At 42.1% G+C, this 16,646-nt stretch overlaps 1 protein-coding gene across 1 annotated transcript in view; it reads left to right on the forward strand.

Annotated features, from left to right (window-relative positions):
* Window positions 1–2,279: 2,279 nt before the first annotated feature.
* The window catches only part of LOC126980990 (potassium voltage-gated channel protein Shaker-like), a 71,032-nt gene continuing 56,665 nt past the window's right edge, over window positions 2,280–16,646 (forward strand). Inside the window, exon 1 of the mRNA XM_050831530.1 lies at window positions 2,280–2,402. The gene's annotated coding sequence lies outside the window, so the exon portion shown is untranslated. The remainder of the gene's footprint in view (window positions 2,403–16,646) is intronic.

The following is a 16,646-nucleotide window of genomic DNA, read 5'->3' on the forward strand; positions in this document are numbered from 1 at the left end:
ACACACACACACACACACACACACACACACACACACACATAACGTTGATATAAGCTGAAATCATTGTACTTGGTTCCTCTCATCTTTACATACGTCATTCCTAACTTCACTTTCGCCTTCTCTTTTGAAGTCTAAGGTCATTCATAAAGCATTCGATTGCCTTTGTCTACGTGTAATTGACTGCAGCTTTTTGTTAACGAAGAGGAGCGGGGAGGGGGAGGGGAGGGGAGGGTGACCTGACTGATTTAGAAACGTGAATCATCTATAGTCCTAAGTGCAAAGTCAAACAATGCGAGTGTGCAGAGTGTTACCAACTTCAGCAGGAGTAGCAACTAAAAATCTTTGGGGCGTAGTACGAGACATTTCGGCGCCCAAGTTCACATATTTGACAAGGCTTTCGTAAGAGTTTGAGGCATTTCCAGGTGTAGTTTTATAACCCTGGTGGTAGTTTGACCCTTCCTCTGTACCGTGAACCTAAAGAAGCACTCATTTGAACCCGACTTACCCCTTCTTTGACCTTTAGAAATAGTTGATGTGAGAAGCGAAAGTATCTTATAATACCGTCCTCTATCTCCCTATCCGTCTATTTATTCATCTACCTATCCATGTATGTATCTAGCCCTCTGTGACGTCATGGAGGGATAAGAATACAAGAATAGATATCACGAGCGTCTGTCTGTCTCGTATTGCGATCAGATTATTCCTTAAAAACTTCTGAATTGTTGTTCCTCACGCCAGCCCTGAATTTCTCCCATGTATGTTCAATAGTTTGTTTTATTATGAACCTTTCTTTCTTTCTTGAACTCTAGTATATACTGTCGAGGTAAGTGCCGGCCGTTAGATAGGCGATTAACTTTTTTTCCGATGCGGGTTGGACTGCGACGAAAAAGAATATGTAAGAATAGGAGGAAGGTAGGGAAAGGAAGGGAGGAAAGGAAGTATGGTTAGAATCGATGAACGAAAGGAAGAACAAGTGGGAAGAAGAAAGAAAGGTAGATAGATAGGGAGACGGGTAGGTAGATAAATATGTAAAAACCAAGTAAAATTGAAAGAAAAAACGAAAGAAGGTAGACACAAAAAGGAAAGAGAGAAGAAAGGAAGGAGACTAGAGTGGTTAGCAGTACCAGGAAACCGAAACAGGAGAAAGAGGCTGTCCGAGGAGGGAAAAGAGGAAAAGAAAAGAAAAGAGGTGAAAAGAAGAAAAAGAAAAAACTGCGTAGGGAGGAAGAAGAAGAAGAAAAAAGCCAAAGAAGTTCTGTGGGAAGATTATGAACAAGAGAAAAAGAAGACCAAAAAGAAGAAGAAGAAAAACGAAGAACAAGAAAATAGGAACAGAAAAAAAGAAAAGAAGAAGAATTAGAGGAAGAAACTGAAGAAGAAGAAGAGTTAGGCTGATGCACATGTCTTCTCATCCCCCTCTCCTCTCCTCTCCCCTCCCTCTCTCCTCCCTTCTCGTCTCCTCCGCGCGAAGCCAAACTCACCTCCAGGGACGCAGTGTTTTGTCCTGGCGGCGTCAACACCTTTCCTACTGAGACACTCCTTCTGTATCGTCGGGTGACCTCGTTGTTGTTATTATTATTATTATTATTATTATTATTATTATTATTATTATTATTATTATTATTATTATTGTTTTTGTTGTTATTTTCTCTTTACATTGCCCGAGAGAGCGAGAAAAACAAAAACAGGGGGAGAGAAAGAGAACTCCACGTCGATTTATAGGCCTATGCACCCAAATTCGCTATTATGATATATGTATTCCTTCCCTTACTCTCTCCCATACCTATACTCTTCCCTATAACCAGTGTTCTCTCCCTTCGTATTTAAAATAATCAAAAAGGGAAGAGAGGAAAGAGGAATAAGAGGAAAGAGAAAAAAATAGAAAGGAGAGTTGAAGTGGAAGGGGAAAGGGAGAAGAAGGGAGAGGAGAGGGAAAGGGGAATGAGAGGAGGGGAGGAATGGGTGAGCCGCTAACCCTCCTTCTCCTCCTTCTCCTCCTCCAACTTTTCCTCTAATAAATGAAAATAACAACTCCATTCTTATCCTTTTCTTATCCAAAAACAACTCCTAAAACAACTAAGCTATCCCTAACACTTCCTATACACTATTTAATTTAGTCTACAGACCTTACTTTCACTACAAACACCCTTTAGCTAACTCACACTATCGAATTTTTCCTCAATAAATCCTACTCTTCTTTCTGTTACAGGTTGTATTTCGATGCTGTATCCAAGGTGTCCGCCAATCACTCCTAACACCGGCTTTCTCTCTGTTACAGGTCACTACCCAAACTTCATAGCCAAGATGAGGACGGCCCCAACACTCAGACCAACTACACAGGAACGGGAAACTTTGAACCCATTCCCCACGAACATGACTTATGTGAGAGAGTCGTTATAAATGTGAGTACCTTCTGATGCCTCTTGTGCGTGCTGCCACCTAGCGGGAAGAAGGGGCAAGAGAGGAGGAGGGAGGGAGGGAGGGAGGAGCGTGACTTCTTGTGGAGGCAGTAGTAGTGGTAGTAGAAGTAGTAGTAGTAATAGTAGTAGTAGTCCTAGACCCTCCAAAACTAAAGCGGTTATCCAAATATTCCCACGTATTAATATTATTATTTTATTATATTTTTGTTTTTTTTACAGTAAAGGGGCAGCTCAAGGGCAAAAAAAAGTAATAATGAGAAAAAAAAGCCCGCTCAACACTCCCCCTATAAAAAAAGGGAGTTTAAAGAGAGGCCAAAAGAGAGGTCCTTATCGGAAGAGAGGTGTCCCGATACTCTCCTTATGAAAGAATTATTATTATTATCACAGTTGTTGGCGGGCTATTTGGGTTTAAGGATTTTTTTACTCCAAATGTTACTCCGTCATCATCATCTTCACCACTATCACCACCATCACCACATTCGCTAAAGCCATCACGATCACTCCGTTCAGTAAGGAATAAGATCGGAAAGAACGCCTTCTCTTCTTCCTCCAATTCCTCCACCTCCACCTCCGTCTCTTCCTCTTCCTCATCCTCTTCTTTCGCCGCCCCCTCTTCCACCCATTCCTCCTCCTCCTCCTCTGCCTCCTACCTACCCTTCAGGCTTTCATATCTGTTTTAATCTCTCAACAACAAATCTACTCTTTCTCTCTTCAAAATTACCGCTGCCTACTTTCATTACAGTTTATTTCGTTGTTCTGTTCCATCCGTTACTTTCCTTACGTCATCCATCCCAGCTATTACATTATTCCCCGTGTACATCCCCCCCGCCACACTGTGTTCTGCCTTGACTTCGTGGAGGACTACTTCTTCTCTACAAACTTTTTTTCTTGTTTGAGTATGTTAATGTAGGCTGGGGTGACGTGCCCAAGTACCGGGGAGGCGAGGCCGCGGCGTGTGTGTGTGTGTGTGTGTGTGTGTGTGTGTGTGTGTGTGTGTGTGTGTGTGTTTGTTTGTCTGTCTGTCTGGGTCTTTCCGTCCGTCTAGGTCTGTCTGTCTGTCAGTCTGTGTGCTCTAAAAAATATATATAACCTTCCCTTCAATATTGGCCTAAGTACATGGTCACCGTGCCTGAGGGGACAACGGAACAAACTCTCCCCTCCTTCACCCACTCTGTCTCCATTTTCCCTCACCATCTCTACTTTTTTTCTCTCTTCCTTCCCTTTCCCAGACCCACCCCCTCACGCCCTTTCCTCCCTCCCTCCTATTCCAGTTCAGCAACTTTAGAAGTATTATAATAATATTTTTCAATACGATAGAAACAAATTAAACTTTCCGAAGACGACGTTGAAGCTGAATAAGATTTTCTACTCGTGGTGGATCGGAATGAAAATGTTTTTTACGCCGAAGTAACAAAATTTAATATTATCCTATTCTCCCCACATCCCGGCGGTCGTCCCGGGCCGGTGGATGACGGCGGGGGGCGGCCTGAGGGGGTGTGGCTTGAGGGGGGCGGGGCCTGAGGGGGGCGGGGCCTGAGGGGGCGGCCCGAGGGGGGCGGGGCTGGAGCTGTCTAAACAAATCTCATATTTTTAGCTGCGACGTATTTTCTACATTTCGAGACCTGAACCCAAAGGGCCACGTCAGCAGGTCTTGTTTACTGAATTTGACCCGACCCGAGGTTTTGTTTGACTTGCTTTTTCCTCCGACGCTAAGTTGATAATGAAGAATTTCCGACCGTCAGCCTCGTCCTTGCACGCCTTCCTTTCCTTGGAGTTTTGCCTCGGGATAACCTTGTGAGCTCGTTGAGACAGTTTTCCTCGGTGATTACACGAACGAAAGACGTTGTCTCTGTTGCCTCAATTCCGTGATGCAGACGAGGAGCGGCGCCGCCACCCGCTCCGGGCGAAGTGTTGTAAGTACAGATTACACACGGCGAGAGACTAAAGGAATATGACGAAACTAATCTGAATTGCAGCAACTAGATCGGAGGTTGCCAGGGGTGGTCCATATAAGCCCCAAGGGTCTAAAGGATTATTCAAAGGGTCGACAAATGGCTTGGGGGGTTAATAAGGGGTTAACAAATAGCTAGGGATAAAATAGGGTCAATCAGTCTCCTTTGGTTGAAAGCTGAAATACGTAAAATTAATTCATGTGCAGTTTATCCCTACATACAATACTGAGTTGACACAAGATGCTTTGAAGGACTTGATGGAAAGTAATCTAATTGCAGCAACTCGTTCAACTAAAACATCACTTCTAAACAAAATTTCTATTAATAAACGCAGAGAGTAAAAATTCTATGCTGGAAAAAGTGTGGACCTGTAAACCAGCCAGACATTACATGCATACTTTAAAGGCCCAAATTGGCGGGGGTAGGCGTGCGTGGCAGGTGGAGCCACTAATTAGGGCCAACGTAAAGACAGGTGGGCGTGCGTGGAGAGGCGGCGGCGATTGGCTTGTTGACCTTCACGTCCAGGCTTTCGAACGCCGAGTATTACTGAGCGAAGTGATTACCATAAGAACAGTTGTTATCAAGCCACGCCAACCGGTACCCGTGATGGCGTCGGGGTGATGATGCACGAGAGACAGATATATAGAGATAGATAGATAGATAGATAGATAGATAGATAGATGGATGGGAAAATAGATAGAGAAGAAAAGAGAAGAAGAGAGACAAAAAATAGAAAGAGACGGACAAAAAAAGAAAGAAAGAACGAAAGACAAAAAAAAATGGAAAAACGAGAGAGAGAGAGAGAGAGAGAGAGAGAGAGACGAGACGAGAAACGAGAAAGAGAGGGATTCACAGTTTTGCCACATTCTTTTTGATAATGTAAAAAAATCGTCCTGTACTTCGTCGGTGTGAGAGAAAACAAAACAAAAAAAAAACACGTGCTCGGGAAGTAAAAGAAATAGCTACCTAGTCATGGAGATAAAGACAAAAACACACGCTCTGTCTTCACTTCCACGCACTCTTTTTCCCTCCGACATTAATTTACAAGTTCCACCAACAAACAACTCCGCGAAGTCGTGCACAATATGAGCTAATTGGTAAAAGAGATTAAGACGTAACTTTCTTGAGACGAGCGAAGCAGGGAAAGAAATGCATAAAAAAAAAAGAAAGAGAACCTGTCAGGAAGTAAAGAGGAGAAAAAAGATACAAGACAGACATTTTTTTAGTTTGTATTATAGGGGGAAGCGACCCAATTATGTACTGAATGAAGGGCGAAATGCATAAATAAGACTTAACTTTCTTGAGACGAGCGAAACAAGGAAAGAAACGCATAAAAAAAGAAAGAGAACCTGTCAGAAAGTAAAGAGGAGATAAAAAGGTACAGGAAAGACATTATTTAGTTATTTTTATTATACTACTAGTAAGAAAAGAAAATACAGGAAAGACATTATTTAGCTTTTCTGTGAGGGGGAGAGAGAGAAGAGACGCAAATATAAACTAAAAAAGGGTGGTATTTTATGATCCAGATGTGACCTCGAACCGATCTGCGTGGTATGTTATCCATGGCTCGTGTCGCTCCACCGAGGCCTCGACGCCCCGGGAGATGGTTAGGTTGGCACTGGGGATCAAGGCGTCACCCAAAGACACCTTCCTTCCACCTGGCGGACCCACGGCACACTTATTAGGTCGGTGTTCTCAGACGCGTTCGTTCCTCACATTAAATATTTCCAGAAGCCAAAAAGGAGATTAATCGGTTTGCAATGAGTGTTTTTTTAAGTTAATAGTACAGAAGGAGGGTCAGCCTACCACCAAGGTCATAAAAGTATCCATGGAAATACACAGAAATCCTACGGTAGCCTTGTCAATGTGCTTTAGATTCATGGTGCAGAAGAAGGGTCAAACTACCACTAGTGTCAAAATGTGCCTGTGGAAATACCCAGAAATCCTACGAAAGCTTTGTCAAATGTATGTGCTTTAGGTTCGTGGTACAGAAGATGAGTCAAACTACCACCAGGGTCATAAAAATGCCTTTAGAAATACTCAGAAATCTTACGAAAGCCTTGTCAAATGTATATGTGCTTGGGCGCCGAGAAGTTTAAAAACTGTCCCTTAGCACCACACTGCCATGCTGGGTAGAGATTCCCCGCGGCCACACTCACGGCGAGGCTCCCAAAAACATCATAGTTACTGCGGAAACAATAGAGGAAGAAGAGAAAACTGGGTTAAGACGTTACATTATCACACAGTAAGGAAGGAGCTCTAGAGTTCAGTCATAAGCCAATACCTCCACTCCTAACAAAACAAGCTCCAAGTGGCCTGAACACAACCTCCTCCACCCAGAATAAGGAACAACGCGTATATATTGTAGTCGATGCTCGAATTTACTCACCACGTACGAAATTAGAACAGAAAACAACAGTAAAGCCAAGCAAGATAAGAACCATATATAGCAAGGAACCAGCATCGGCAAACCTCACAGATCCGATATTCTCAAACATTTCGGAGCTCATACACCCACATTTGATAAGGCGTTCGTAGAGGTTGTGATATTGTAGTTCCATGGGTAGTTTTTTGAGCTCTGTGATTAATTTATATGAACGTCAGAAAACACTCACAAGAACCTTACTAATCTCCCTTGTAGCCTTTGAAAATTGTTGGTGTGAGAACTTAAGGCTTCTAGAGAATACAGGCCTATGAACAATTGGTGGTTTTATGAGCCTAGGGGTAGTTTGACAAGGCTTCTGCGCCATCAACGTAAAGAAACAGTCACGAGAACCCGACTAATCCTCTTTGTAGCCTTTGAAAATTGTTGGTGTGAGAACTTAAGGCTTCTAGAGAATACAGGCCTATGAACAATTGATAGTTTTATGAGCCTAGGGGTAGTTTGACAAGGCTTCTGCACCATCAACGTAAAGAAACAGTCACAAGAACCCGACTAATCCTCTTTGTAGCCTTTGAAAATTGTTGGTGAGAACTTAAGGCTTCTAGAGTATACAGGCCTATGAACAATTGGTAGTTTTATGAGCCTAGGGGTAGTTTGATAAGGCTTCTGCGCCATCAACGTAAAGAAACACTCCCTTTGTAGCCTTTGGAAATAGCTGGTGTGAGAGCCGCGAGCGTCTGAGGATAGGAGGCAATGAAAAACGATGGCCAGGGAGGGAGGGAGTCACCTTGGTCCCGCCTCTCATTAGAAGCGTCGTGTGTCTGGAGGCTCGCGGTGGTCAGCGATAACAAGATTTTTGCTTCAGCGCGCATTGGAAGTTTCAGCCGCGGGTTAGAATTAGTGTCTCAGGCATCGATTTGGATCCTAAAGAACGCCTTCCCTGACTCCTCTGCTTCCTCCTCCTTCCCCCCTTTCTCTTCTTTTTCCTTTCTATTCCACTTTTCTTTCTAATACTTCGATTTATTTTATTCTCCACCTCTTGTGTGTTTCTCCTCTTCCGCCATCTCCTCGTCCTCCTCTTTCCTCATCTTTCTTTTTCTCGTACTTCTTCTCTTTTCCTTATTGTTCCTCTTTCTTTCTCTCTTTCTCCTAATTTGCTTTCTTTTTCTGTTCCTCCTCCCATTCTTTTTGTTTCCTTCTTCATCTCCTTGTTATGTCATCTTCTTTCCGTTATTTTACTGTTCTTTTCTCTTATTTCTTGTTTTCTTTCTCCTTTATCTGCTTCTAGTTTCATTTATATTATTATTCCTCCTCCTGCTTCTCCTCCTTTTCCTCCTCCTCTTCTTCCTCATTCTATTCTTCGTCTTCTTTATCTCTCTCCGCCCTCTCTTTCGTCCTTATTTATCTCCTTCGCTTCCACCTCCACCTTCCCTTCTTTCCTGTTTCCCTCTCCTCATTTTGCTGAACCTCTTCCTCCTCCTCCTCCTCCTCCTCCTCCTCCTTCTCCTCCTCTTTCTATTCATTATGGGTTTTTTATCGCTCTGTCTTGGCCTTCCCATTAATCTCTCTATAGATATTTATATTTATTCTATTTATATACTAACATTTCTTCCTCTTTTTTCGTAGTTATTTTTTTTCTCTTTTTGTTATACGTGTTTTGGTGTTATTATTTTCTCCCTCTCTATCTCTACGTCTATCTATCTATTTATCTATCTATCCATCCGTCATCGTTCTCTCTGTTACAGCATCTCTCTCTCTCTCTCTCTCTCTCTCTCTCTCTCTCTCTCTCTCTCTCTCTCTCTCTCTCTCTCTCTCTCTCTCTCTCTCTCTCTCTCTCTCTCTCTCTCTCTCTCCCGTCTAAGGGCTTCCTGGCTTGTTGTCGACGCGTCCCACGGATTATGTAATGTCGAGAGGGGGGGGAGGGGGAGGGGAGAGAGACGGAAGGGAGTAGAGAGAGGGGATGGGAGCGGGGAAGGGAAGGAGGGAAGGGAAGGAGGGAAGGGAGAGAGAGAGAGAGAATAAGGTAGGAAGGCAGGGAGTAAGATATAAAACAGAAAGAAGGAAAGAAAGAAAGTATAAAACAAAAGAAAGAAAGAGAGTAGGAAGTTGGAATTAAGAAAAAAAAATAGAGAAAAGAAAGAAAAAGAGTAAGTTTGAAGGCAAGGAGTAAGAGAGAAGAAAGAAAGAAGATAAGAATTAAGATAGAAGGACATGGAGTGATAAAGCAACAAAAGAAAGAAAGAAAGAAAGAAAGAAAGAAAGAAAGAAAGAAAGGGAGAGAGAAGAAAGTTAACGATCGCAAGGCAGGAAATAAGAAAAATAAATAAAAGAAAAGAAGATAGTGAAATGGGTATGAAAGCAGTATAAATTAGAGAGAAAGAAAGAAAGAAAAAGAAAAAAGATGAAAGATGTCATTAGAGCGAAATACAAAAGAAAAATATAAAAAAAGAGAAAGTTGAAATAGAAAAATAGAAGTTGGAGAAAGAGGAGAGAGACGAAGAGGAAGAGGAAGACGGAAGAGAAGGAATAGACGGAAGATGAGAAAGGGGAAGAGGAAAAAGAAGAAAGAGAAGGGTGAGAAGACGGAGTAGGAGGAGGAGAAAGAGGAGAGGAAGCAAAAGAAGAAGACAGAGTAAACGGAGGAGAAAGAGGAGGAAGAAAAAGACCAATGAAGACGAAGAAGAAGGAGGAGAAAGAGGAAAAGGAGAAACAAAAGAAGGAGAAGACATAGGAAAAGGAGGAGAAAGAGGAGTTGGAAAAAGACTAAAGAGAAAGAGGAGAAGAATAAGCAGGAGAAAGAAAAGAAAGAAAAGATGGAGAAGTAGGAGATGCAGAAAGAGAAGGAGGAGGAAAAGGAGGAAGAAGGAGACGAAATAAGGAGAGAAAGAGAACACGGAGGATTATAAGGTAAAGGATGAGAAGGGAGGAAGGAAGAAGGAGAAGAAAGAGGGTGAAAAGAGGGAGGAGGAGGAGGAAGGAGACGAAATAAGGAGAGAAAGAGAACACGGAGGATTAGAACGTAAAGGATGAGAAGGGAAGATGGAAGAAGGAAAAAAAAGAGGATGAAAAGAAGGAGGAGGAGGAGGAGGAGGAGGAGAGGAGAAACTTTTAAATTTAATAAGCCCACTCGATCAACTTTAGACGAGAGAGAAATAAATAGGACTCCAGTCAGCTGGTGTCCTCTTTGCCAGAACTTTCCATTTCCTTTTCATTTTATTCCTCTCGTTCAGATATTTTTTTCTCTTTTTTTTCTATGATGACACTCGGTTTTTTTCATTTTCTTTTTTTTCTTTTCTTTCTTCCTCTATTCATTTTTTTCCTCTCCTTCAGATCTTTTTTTTCTTTTTTTTTCTATAATTACATTCGTTTTTTTTTCCTCTATTATTTTTTTCCTCTCCTTCAAATCTCTTTTTTCCTTTCTTTTTGTCTATGATTATATTCGTTTTTTTATTATTTTTTCTCATCTCTTTCTTTATCTATTTTACTTGTATTTTTCCTCTACTTCAGATCTCTTTCTCCTCTCTTTTTTTCAATGATTATATTCTGTTTTTACATTTTTTTTCCCATTTCTTTCTTTCATCATTCATTTTTTGTTCTTCCTCTCCTTCAAATCTCTTTCATTCATTCTTTTTTTACAATTATATTCGTTTTACTCTTTTTCTTGCTTTTTATATCCCTTTCTTTTCTTCTCTTTCTTTTGCTTTACTTTTTTTCTGATTTTCTGACTTTCTTTTTCTTTCTTCCTTTCATGTTTTTTTTCTTTCTTGATCTGCAGTAATTATCGTTCTCTTTCTTATACTTTTTCTTTCTTTTTCTTTCCCTCTTTCTTTATTTTTCTCGTATTTCTCCCTCCTTGCTTCTTTCATTTATTTCTATCTTTCTCCCATTCATTCCTGCTTTCTTTTCTTCTACATTTATTCCTCATAGCCAATTTCTTTATATAATTCCTCTTTTTCACAGTATTTTCCCTCTCATCTTGAATAATTACTCTCGTTCTCTCTTTTCTTTATTTTCCTCTATTTTTTTCCCATTCAAAACACTTTCCATTACAGTTTGATCATTTTCCTTTTCCTCAACATCCTTTTTCCATATTTTTCCCTCACTTTTCATTCCTCTTTTTGTCTTTTCCTTTCTGCTGTTTTCTAGTAGCTACACTTTTCCATTATTATTTTTTTTGCATTATTTTCTCACTTTCACTCATCCTTTTTACATTTTTACACTTTTTCTCCACCATACCTTTTTTTTTCGGCTCAAAATAACCAAACCTTAAAAATCGAGAGAAAGAGAGAGAAAAAATACTCCTTAATCCAACTCCTTCCTGTTGGTTCTCTGCTCTCTCTCTCTCCTTCCCTCCCTTCCTCCCTCCCTCCTGACTTCCTCTCCAAGTTAACTTCAGTTCCAATCGATAAGAACCCACTTCTTCCACAAATCTTTAGGAGACAATGGAGGTGGAGGGAACGAGTGGAGGAGGAGGAGGAGGAGGAGAGCAGGAGCATCAGGAGGAAGTGGAGGAGTACGAGGATGGAGAGGAGGACGAGAGGAGGAGGAGGATGAAGAAATGGAAGGAAGAAGAGGAGGAGAAGGAAGAAGAAAAGGAGAAGGACGATGAGGACGAGAACGAGAAAGTAGAAGAAAGAGGAGGATTAGAAGGAGGAGGAAAGGGAAGGAAGAAGACGAAGACGAAGACGAAGAGGAAAAGAAGGAGGAAGAGGAGGAGAAAGTAAAGGAATGACGGTACAGTAAGAAAAAATAAAAAACGAAGAGGAGGAGACAAAAGATGAGAGATTTAGGGAGAAGAAAAAGAAAGAAAGAAAGAAAGAAAGCGAGAAAGGGGGTGATCGCGAGGAACTGGGTCAGGTTAGGTTAGGGCAGGTGAGAGGCGCGGCAATGCAGGTAATTTTCTGAAGCGTCTAATTCTTTTTTTTTTTCCTTTCTCCCTTTTTTCTTCTTTTATTGGTTCTATTCTTTCCATCTTTCCTATTTTTTCCTTGTTTTTTTTTCTTGTTTCCTTGTTTCCTTCTCTTTCCTTATCAATTTATTTTTCTTCTTCCTCCTTTTTCATTCTTATATTTATTTTCATTATTTCTTCCCTGATATTATTTTTTTTCTTTGCTCTTCTTTTCTTTCCAGTTAGCAAGTTTTTTATTTATCCTCCAACCATCTTCTTTTTTCCTTCTCTTCGCTTTCCATTCTTATATTTGTTTTATTTTTCCCATTTTTCATTATATTTTCCTCTTTTCCATGTTTCCCGGCAGCATATTTCTCTTATTCCTCCTCCTCCTCCTCTTCCTCTTCCTCTATTTCTTCATGCTCCTTCTCTTCCTTATCCAGTTTTTCTTATCCTTGTCTTTTTGTATTATCTTTCTTTTTGTCTTTCCTTCTCTTCCTCTTCCTTTATCTCTTCCTTTATCCCGTGTCTCCTTATTCTCGTCTCTCTTTGTAATATCTTTCTCTTCGTCTTTTCCTTTTTTGGTCCTCCTTTTTTTTTTCCTTGCTTCCCTGACCTCCTTCTCGTCTCCCATTCTTCTTCTACAATCTTCTGTCTCCTTAGTTTTGACGTCTCTCTTTTTATCCTTCATTAGCTTCTTTCATCTCCTCCTCCTTCTCTTCCTCTTCCTCCTTCTCCTCTTCCTCCTTTTATCTTTTTCTTGTATTTGTTTTCCTTCTTTCTTTCCTCTCTTCTATCGTTTCTTATGGTCTTTCTCTTCTCTCTTCTCTTCTGCCCTCCTCTCCTCCTCCTCTTCTCCTCCCTTCCTTTCTTCCCCTTCCTTTTTTTCCTTCTTTTCCATTTTCCTTTTGCTTGTTTTCCTCTTTTTTTCTTTTCATTTATCGTTTCTTCTAGTCTCTTTCTCCCTTTCAACTCCTCTCCTCTCCTCTACCATCCTCCTCCTCCTCCTCCTCCTCCTCTTCTTCTCCTTTCCCTTTCTCGTTTATTTGTTTTCCTCTTTTTTTTCATGTATCGTTTCTTATAGTTTTTTCTGTTTCTCTTTCTCTCTCCCCCTCTTCCTCCTCCCCCCCCCTCTTCCTTGTCTTCCTCCTCCTCCTCCTCCTCCTCCTCCTCCTCTTCTCCCCTATTCTCCCCTTACCTCCGGGCGGGTCTTTCACATCCATCGAAGTGTGAGCTTCCTCCACTTCCACCATGCTGCACCTCCTTCCTCCTCGTCCTCCTCCTCCTCTTCCTCCTCCTCCTCCTCCTCCTCCTCCTCCTCCTCCTCTCTTCCTGCCCTTCCTTCCACTTTGGGTCAGGTGTCTCTAGGTGCCTTAGGTGGTCTTCCCTTCTTCCTCTTTCTTTTTTTTTTCCTCCATTGTACTTCTCATTCTTTTCCCTCTGTTTTCTCTTTTTTTCCTTCTTTTTTTCTCTTCCCCTTCCTGTTTCTTTTACTAATCTTCCTTTCCCTCTTCTGCTTCCTACTTCTCTGTTTCATCTTTTTCCTTTTCTCTTCCTCTCTTGTTTTATTCTTTCTCCTTCTACCCTTCTTTCTTCTCCTCTTTTTCCTTCTTCTCTCCGTATTCCTTTTCTGCCTTCTACTCCTCCTCCTCAATCATATATCTTTCCTCTTCTCCTTTGTCTTTTTTCTTCTTCTTTTGGTTGTCTTTCTCATCCTCGTGTTTCTGTTTCTCCCCTCCTTCTCCTCCTCCTCCTCTTTCTTCTTCTACTCGTCTTCCGCTTCCTATCCCTCATTCGCACACCTTCCCTCTTTCTCTTTTTCGTTCTTCTTTCTACTGTTATTCTTCTTTCTCTTTCCCATACTTTTTCTTTTCCTCCTCCACCTTCTCTTCCTTCTCCTCCTCCGCATCTTCCTCCTGCTCCTTATCCCCATCGCTTCCTTCTTCCTTTCCATAGTTTTCTTTCTTATTTTACTCATTTTTTCCTTCTCCTTCTTGTTTCTCTTCCTCCTCCTCCTCCTCCTCCTCCTCCTCCTCCTTCTCTTCCTACTCCTCTTCCGCCTCCTACTCCTCGTTTGCATCATTTTCTTCTTCCTCTCTTTGGTTCTTTCCCTTTTACTCTTTTTCCTTCCTCTTCCTGGTTGTCTTCCTCCTTCTCCTCCTTCTCTCCCATCTTTTCTTCCGCTTCCTCTTCCTTCTCTTCATCCTCTTCCGCATCCACTTCGTTCTCCTCTTCCTCCTTATCCTCCTCCTCCTCCTCCTCCTCTTTCTCCTCCTCTTCCCTCACTTTGTCAATGATAGAAACTTTGTGGTGTGTTTATTTTCTTCTCTTTCCTCTCTTCTCTCCCCTTCTCTTCCTTCTCCACTTCCTTCCTCTTCCCTTTCTCTCCTTCACTTCCTCCTTCCCTTTCACACACACACACACACACACACACACACACACACACACACACACACACACACACACACACACACACAAACACACAATACTAATGAAACCTTTTAATGATATATTCTTAAAAGTCATTCTTAAGGGAGGGAGAAAGTATAAAGCCGCAAAATAAGACTATCCGGCAACCCTCTCTCTGTACGGTCTTATCAATGGTGTGTGTGTGTGTGTGTGTGTGTGTGTAGTCGATAAATAACCTGCATTCCTTGACTCGTTCTTTGTGTCGCCTGCGCTGCCGTCTTCTTCGTCCTCGCTCGCGCCTCGCTCAAACGGACCCGAATTTTTCCGAGTAGCTGTGGAGATTGGAGATTGGGGGTAATATGTGTGCAGAGGGAGAGGGAGATGAGTGGGAGGGGCGAGATTGTTTGTATGTGTGGATATATGTGTGTGTGTGTGCGTGTGTGTGTGTGTGTGTGTGTGTGTGTGTGAATGGCGAAGTCCAGGAGCAAATATCAGTTCCTCATCCGCTTTGCTGGTTTTAATTGGTTTTCCTTGAATTCATATCCTCCCTTCCAGTTACCGTGGGTGGGAAGTGTATGTTAGGGGGGGCAGGGGGCTGTGTGTGTGTGCGTGCGTAGGTCCCTCCCCCTTCCCTTGTCTTTTTTTGTGGTTTAGTACACCTTCGCCTTTCATGTTACTATTCATCTTTTTTTTTTTTTTGCATCCGTCTTATTCAGTCTTCCCTTTCCTCGTTTCATATATCTGCACAAGCTCCAAATATCGTTTTATGTTTTCTTTTTTATCGGTGAGTTACATTCGGGTACAGATTACAGTATATAGCCGTAAAGGTAACGTTGGAAACATACGGTATAGCTGCGCGTGGCCTTGGTGGTTATTTACGGTATAGCTGCGCGTGGCCCTATTGGTTATTTTCGTTCCATTGACCCTTGAGCCTGTGGTGGATATTCCGGTAGCAGCGACGGGCCAAATTTGTGGCTTTACCATGAACCAGCGACGGGCCAAATTTGTGGCTTTACCATGAACCAGCGACGGGCCAAATTTGTGGCTTTACCATGAACCAGCGACGGGGCTAATTTGTGGCTTTACCATGAACCAGCGACGGGGCTAATTTGTGGCTTTACCATGAACCAGCGACGGGCCAAATTTGTGGCTTTACCATGAACCAGCGACGGGCCAAATTTGTGGCTTTACCATGAACCAGCGACAGGCCAAATTTGTGGCTTTACCATGAACCAGCGACAGGCCAAATTTGTGGCTTTACCATGAACCAGCGACGGGGCTAATTTGTGGCTTTACCATGAACCAGCGACGGGCCAAATTTGTGGCTTTACCATGAACCAGCGACGGGGCTAATTTGTGGCTTTACCATGAACCAGCGACGGGGCTAATTTGTGGCTTTACCATGAACCAGCGACGGGCCAAATTTGTGGCTTTACCATGAACCAGCGACGGGGCTAATTTGTGGCTTTACCATGAACCAGCGACGGGCCAAATTTGTGGCTTTACCATGAACCAGCGACGGACCAAATTTGTGGCTTTACCATGAACCAGCGACGGGGCTAATTTGTGGCTTTACCATGAACCAGCGACGGGCCAAATTTGTGGCTTTACCATGAACCAGCGACGGGCCAAATTTGTGGCTTTACCATGAACCAGCGACGGGCCTAATTTGTGGCTTTACCATGAACCGGCGACGGGCCAAATTTGTGGCTTTACCATGAACCAGCGAAGGGCCAAATTTGTGGCTTTACCATGAACCAGCGACGGGCCTAATTTGTGGCTTTACCATGAACCAGCGACGGGCCAAATTTGTGGCTCCACCATGAACCAGCGACGGGCCAAATTTGTGGCTTTACCATGAACCAGCGACGGGGCAAATTTGTGGCTTTACCATGAACCAGCGACGGGCCGAATTTTTGCCATGATATAAACCCCCAAAAATAGATGATGCATAAACTAATCACAAAGGCTTTGGTATATGTTATGAAGTGGTTTGTGTGAGTGATGATTTTTTCTAATTTTTCTCGCTTAGAGGGACCTTTAAGAAACATGATCCCCGCAGCTACCGGGGTAAGAACCAATTACTCCGGGACACGTTACAGGGCTTATAGTATTACAGATAAAGAGGATCCAAATATTGAACATCCTGGTACTGCCTCTCGGAGGATAAAAGACAGAAAATGAAAGTAAATTAGATCTTGAAAGTGAGATGCTATGATGGTTTAGTATAGTTGTATGGGATGAGAAAGTTTAAAGTTCTACAGCTCGACTCAACTTTTTTTTCTTTTTACAACAAAGGAGACAGCTCAAGGGCATAAAAAAAGGAAACAATAGTAAAAAAAGCCGGCTAATTAAAAAGCCCGCTAAATAAAAAAAAAGCTAATAAAAAATAAAAAAAACGCTAATTAAAAAAAAACCCCGCTAGAAAAAAAATAGCCCACTAAATCGTAAACTTCCAAAACCAGAACCAAAATACTACGAAAATACCTTGTTGAGTGCCTGGTGTTCATACGGATGGTGCGAAATTAGAAGAAACAATATTGGACATCTATTTAGTATTCAGTATCGAGTAGAAAACCGGACATTTATGAGTT

This window comes from Eriocheir sinensis, chromosome 46, assembly GCF_024679095.1.
Source record: "Eriocheir sinensis breed Jianghai 21 chromosome 46, ASM2467909v1, whole genome shotgun sequence".
NCBI classification, from domain to species: Eukaryota; Metazoa; Arthropoda; class Malacostraca; order Decapoda; family Varunidae; genus Eriocheir; species Eriocheir sinensis.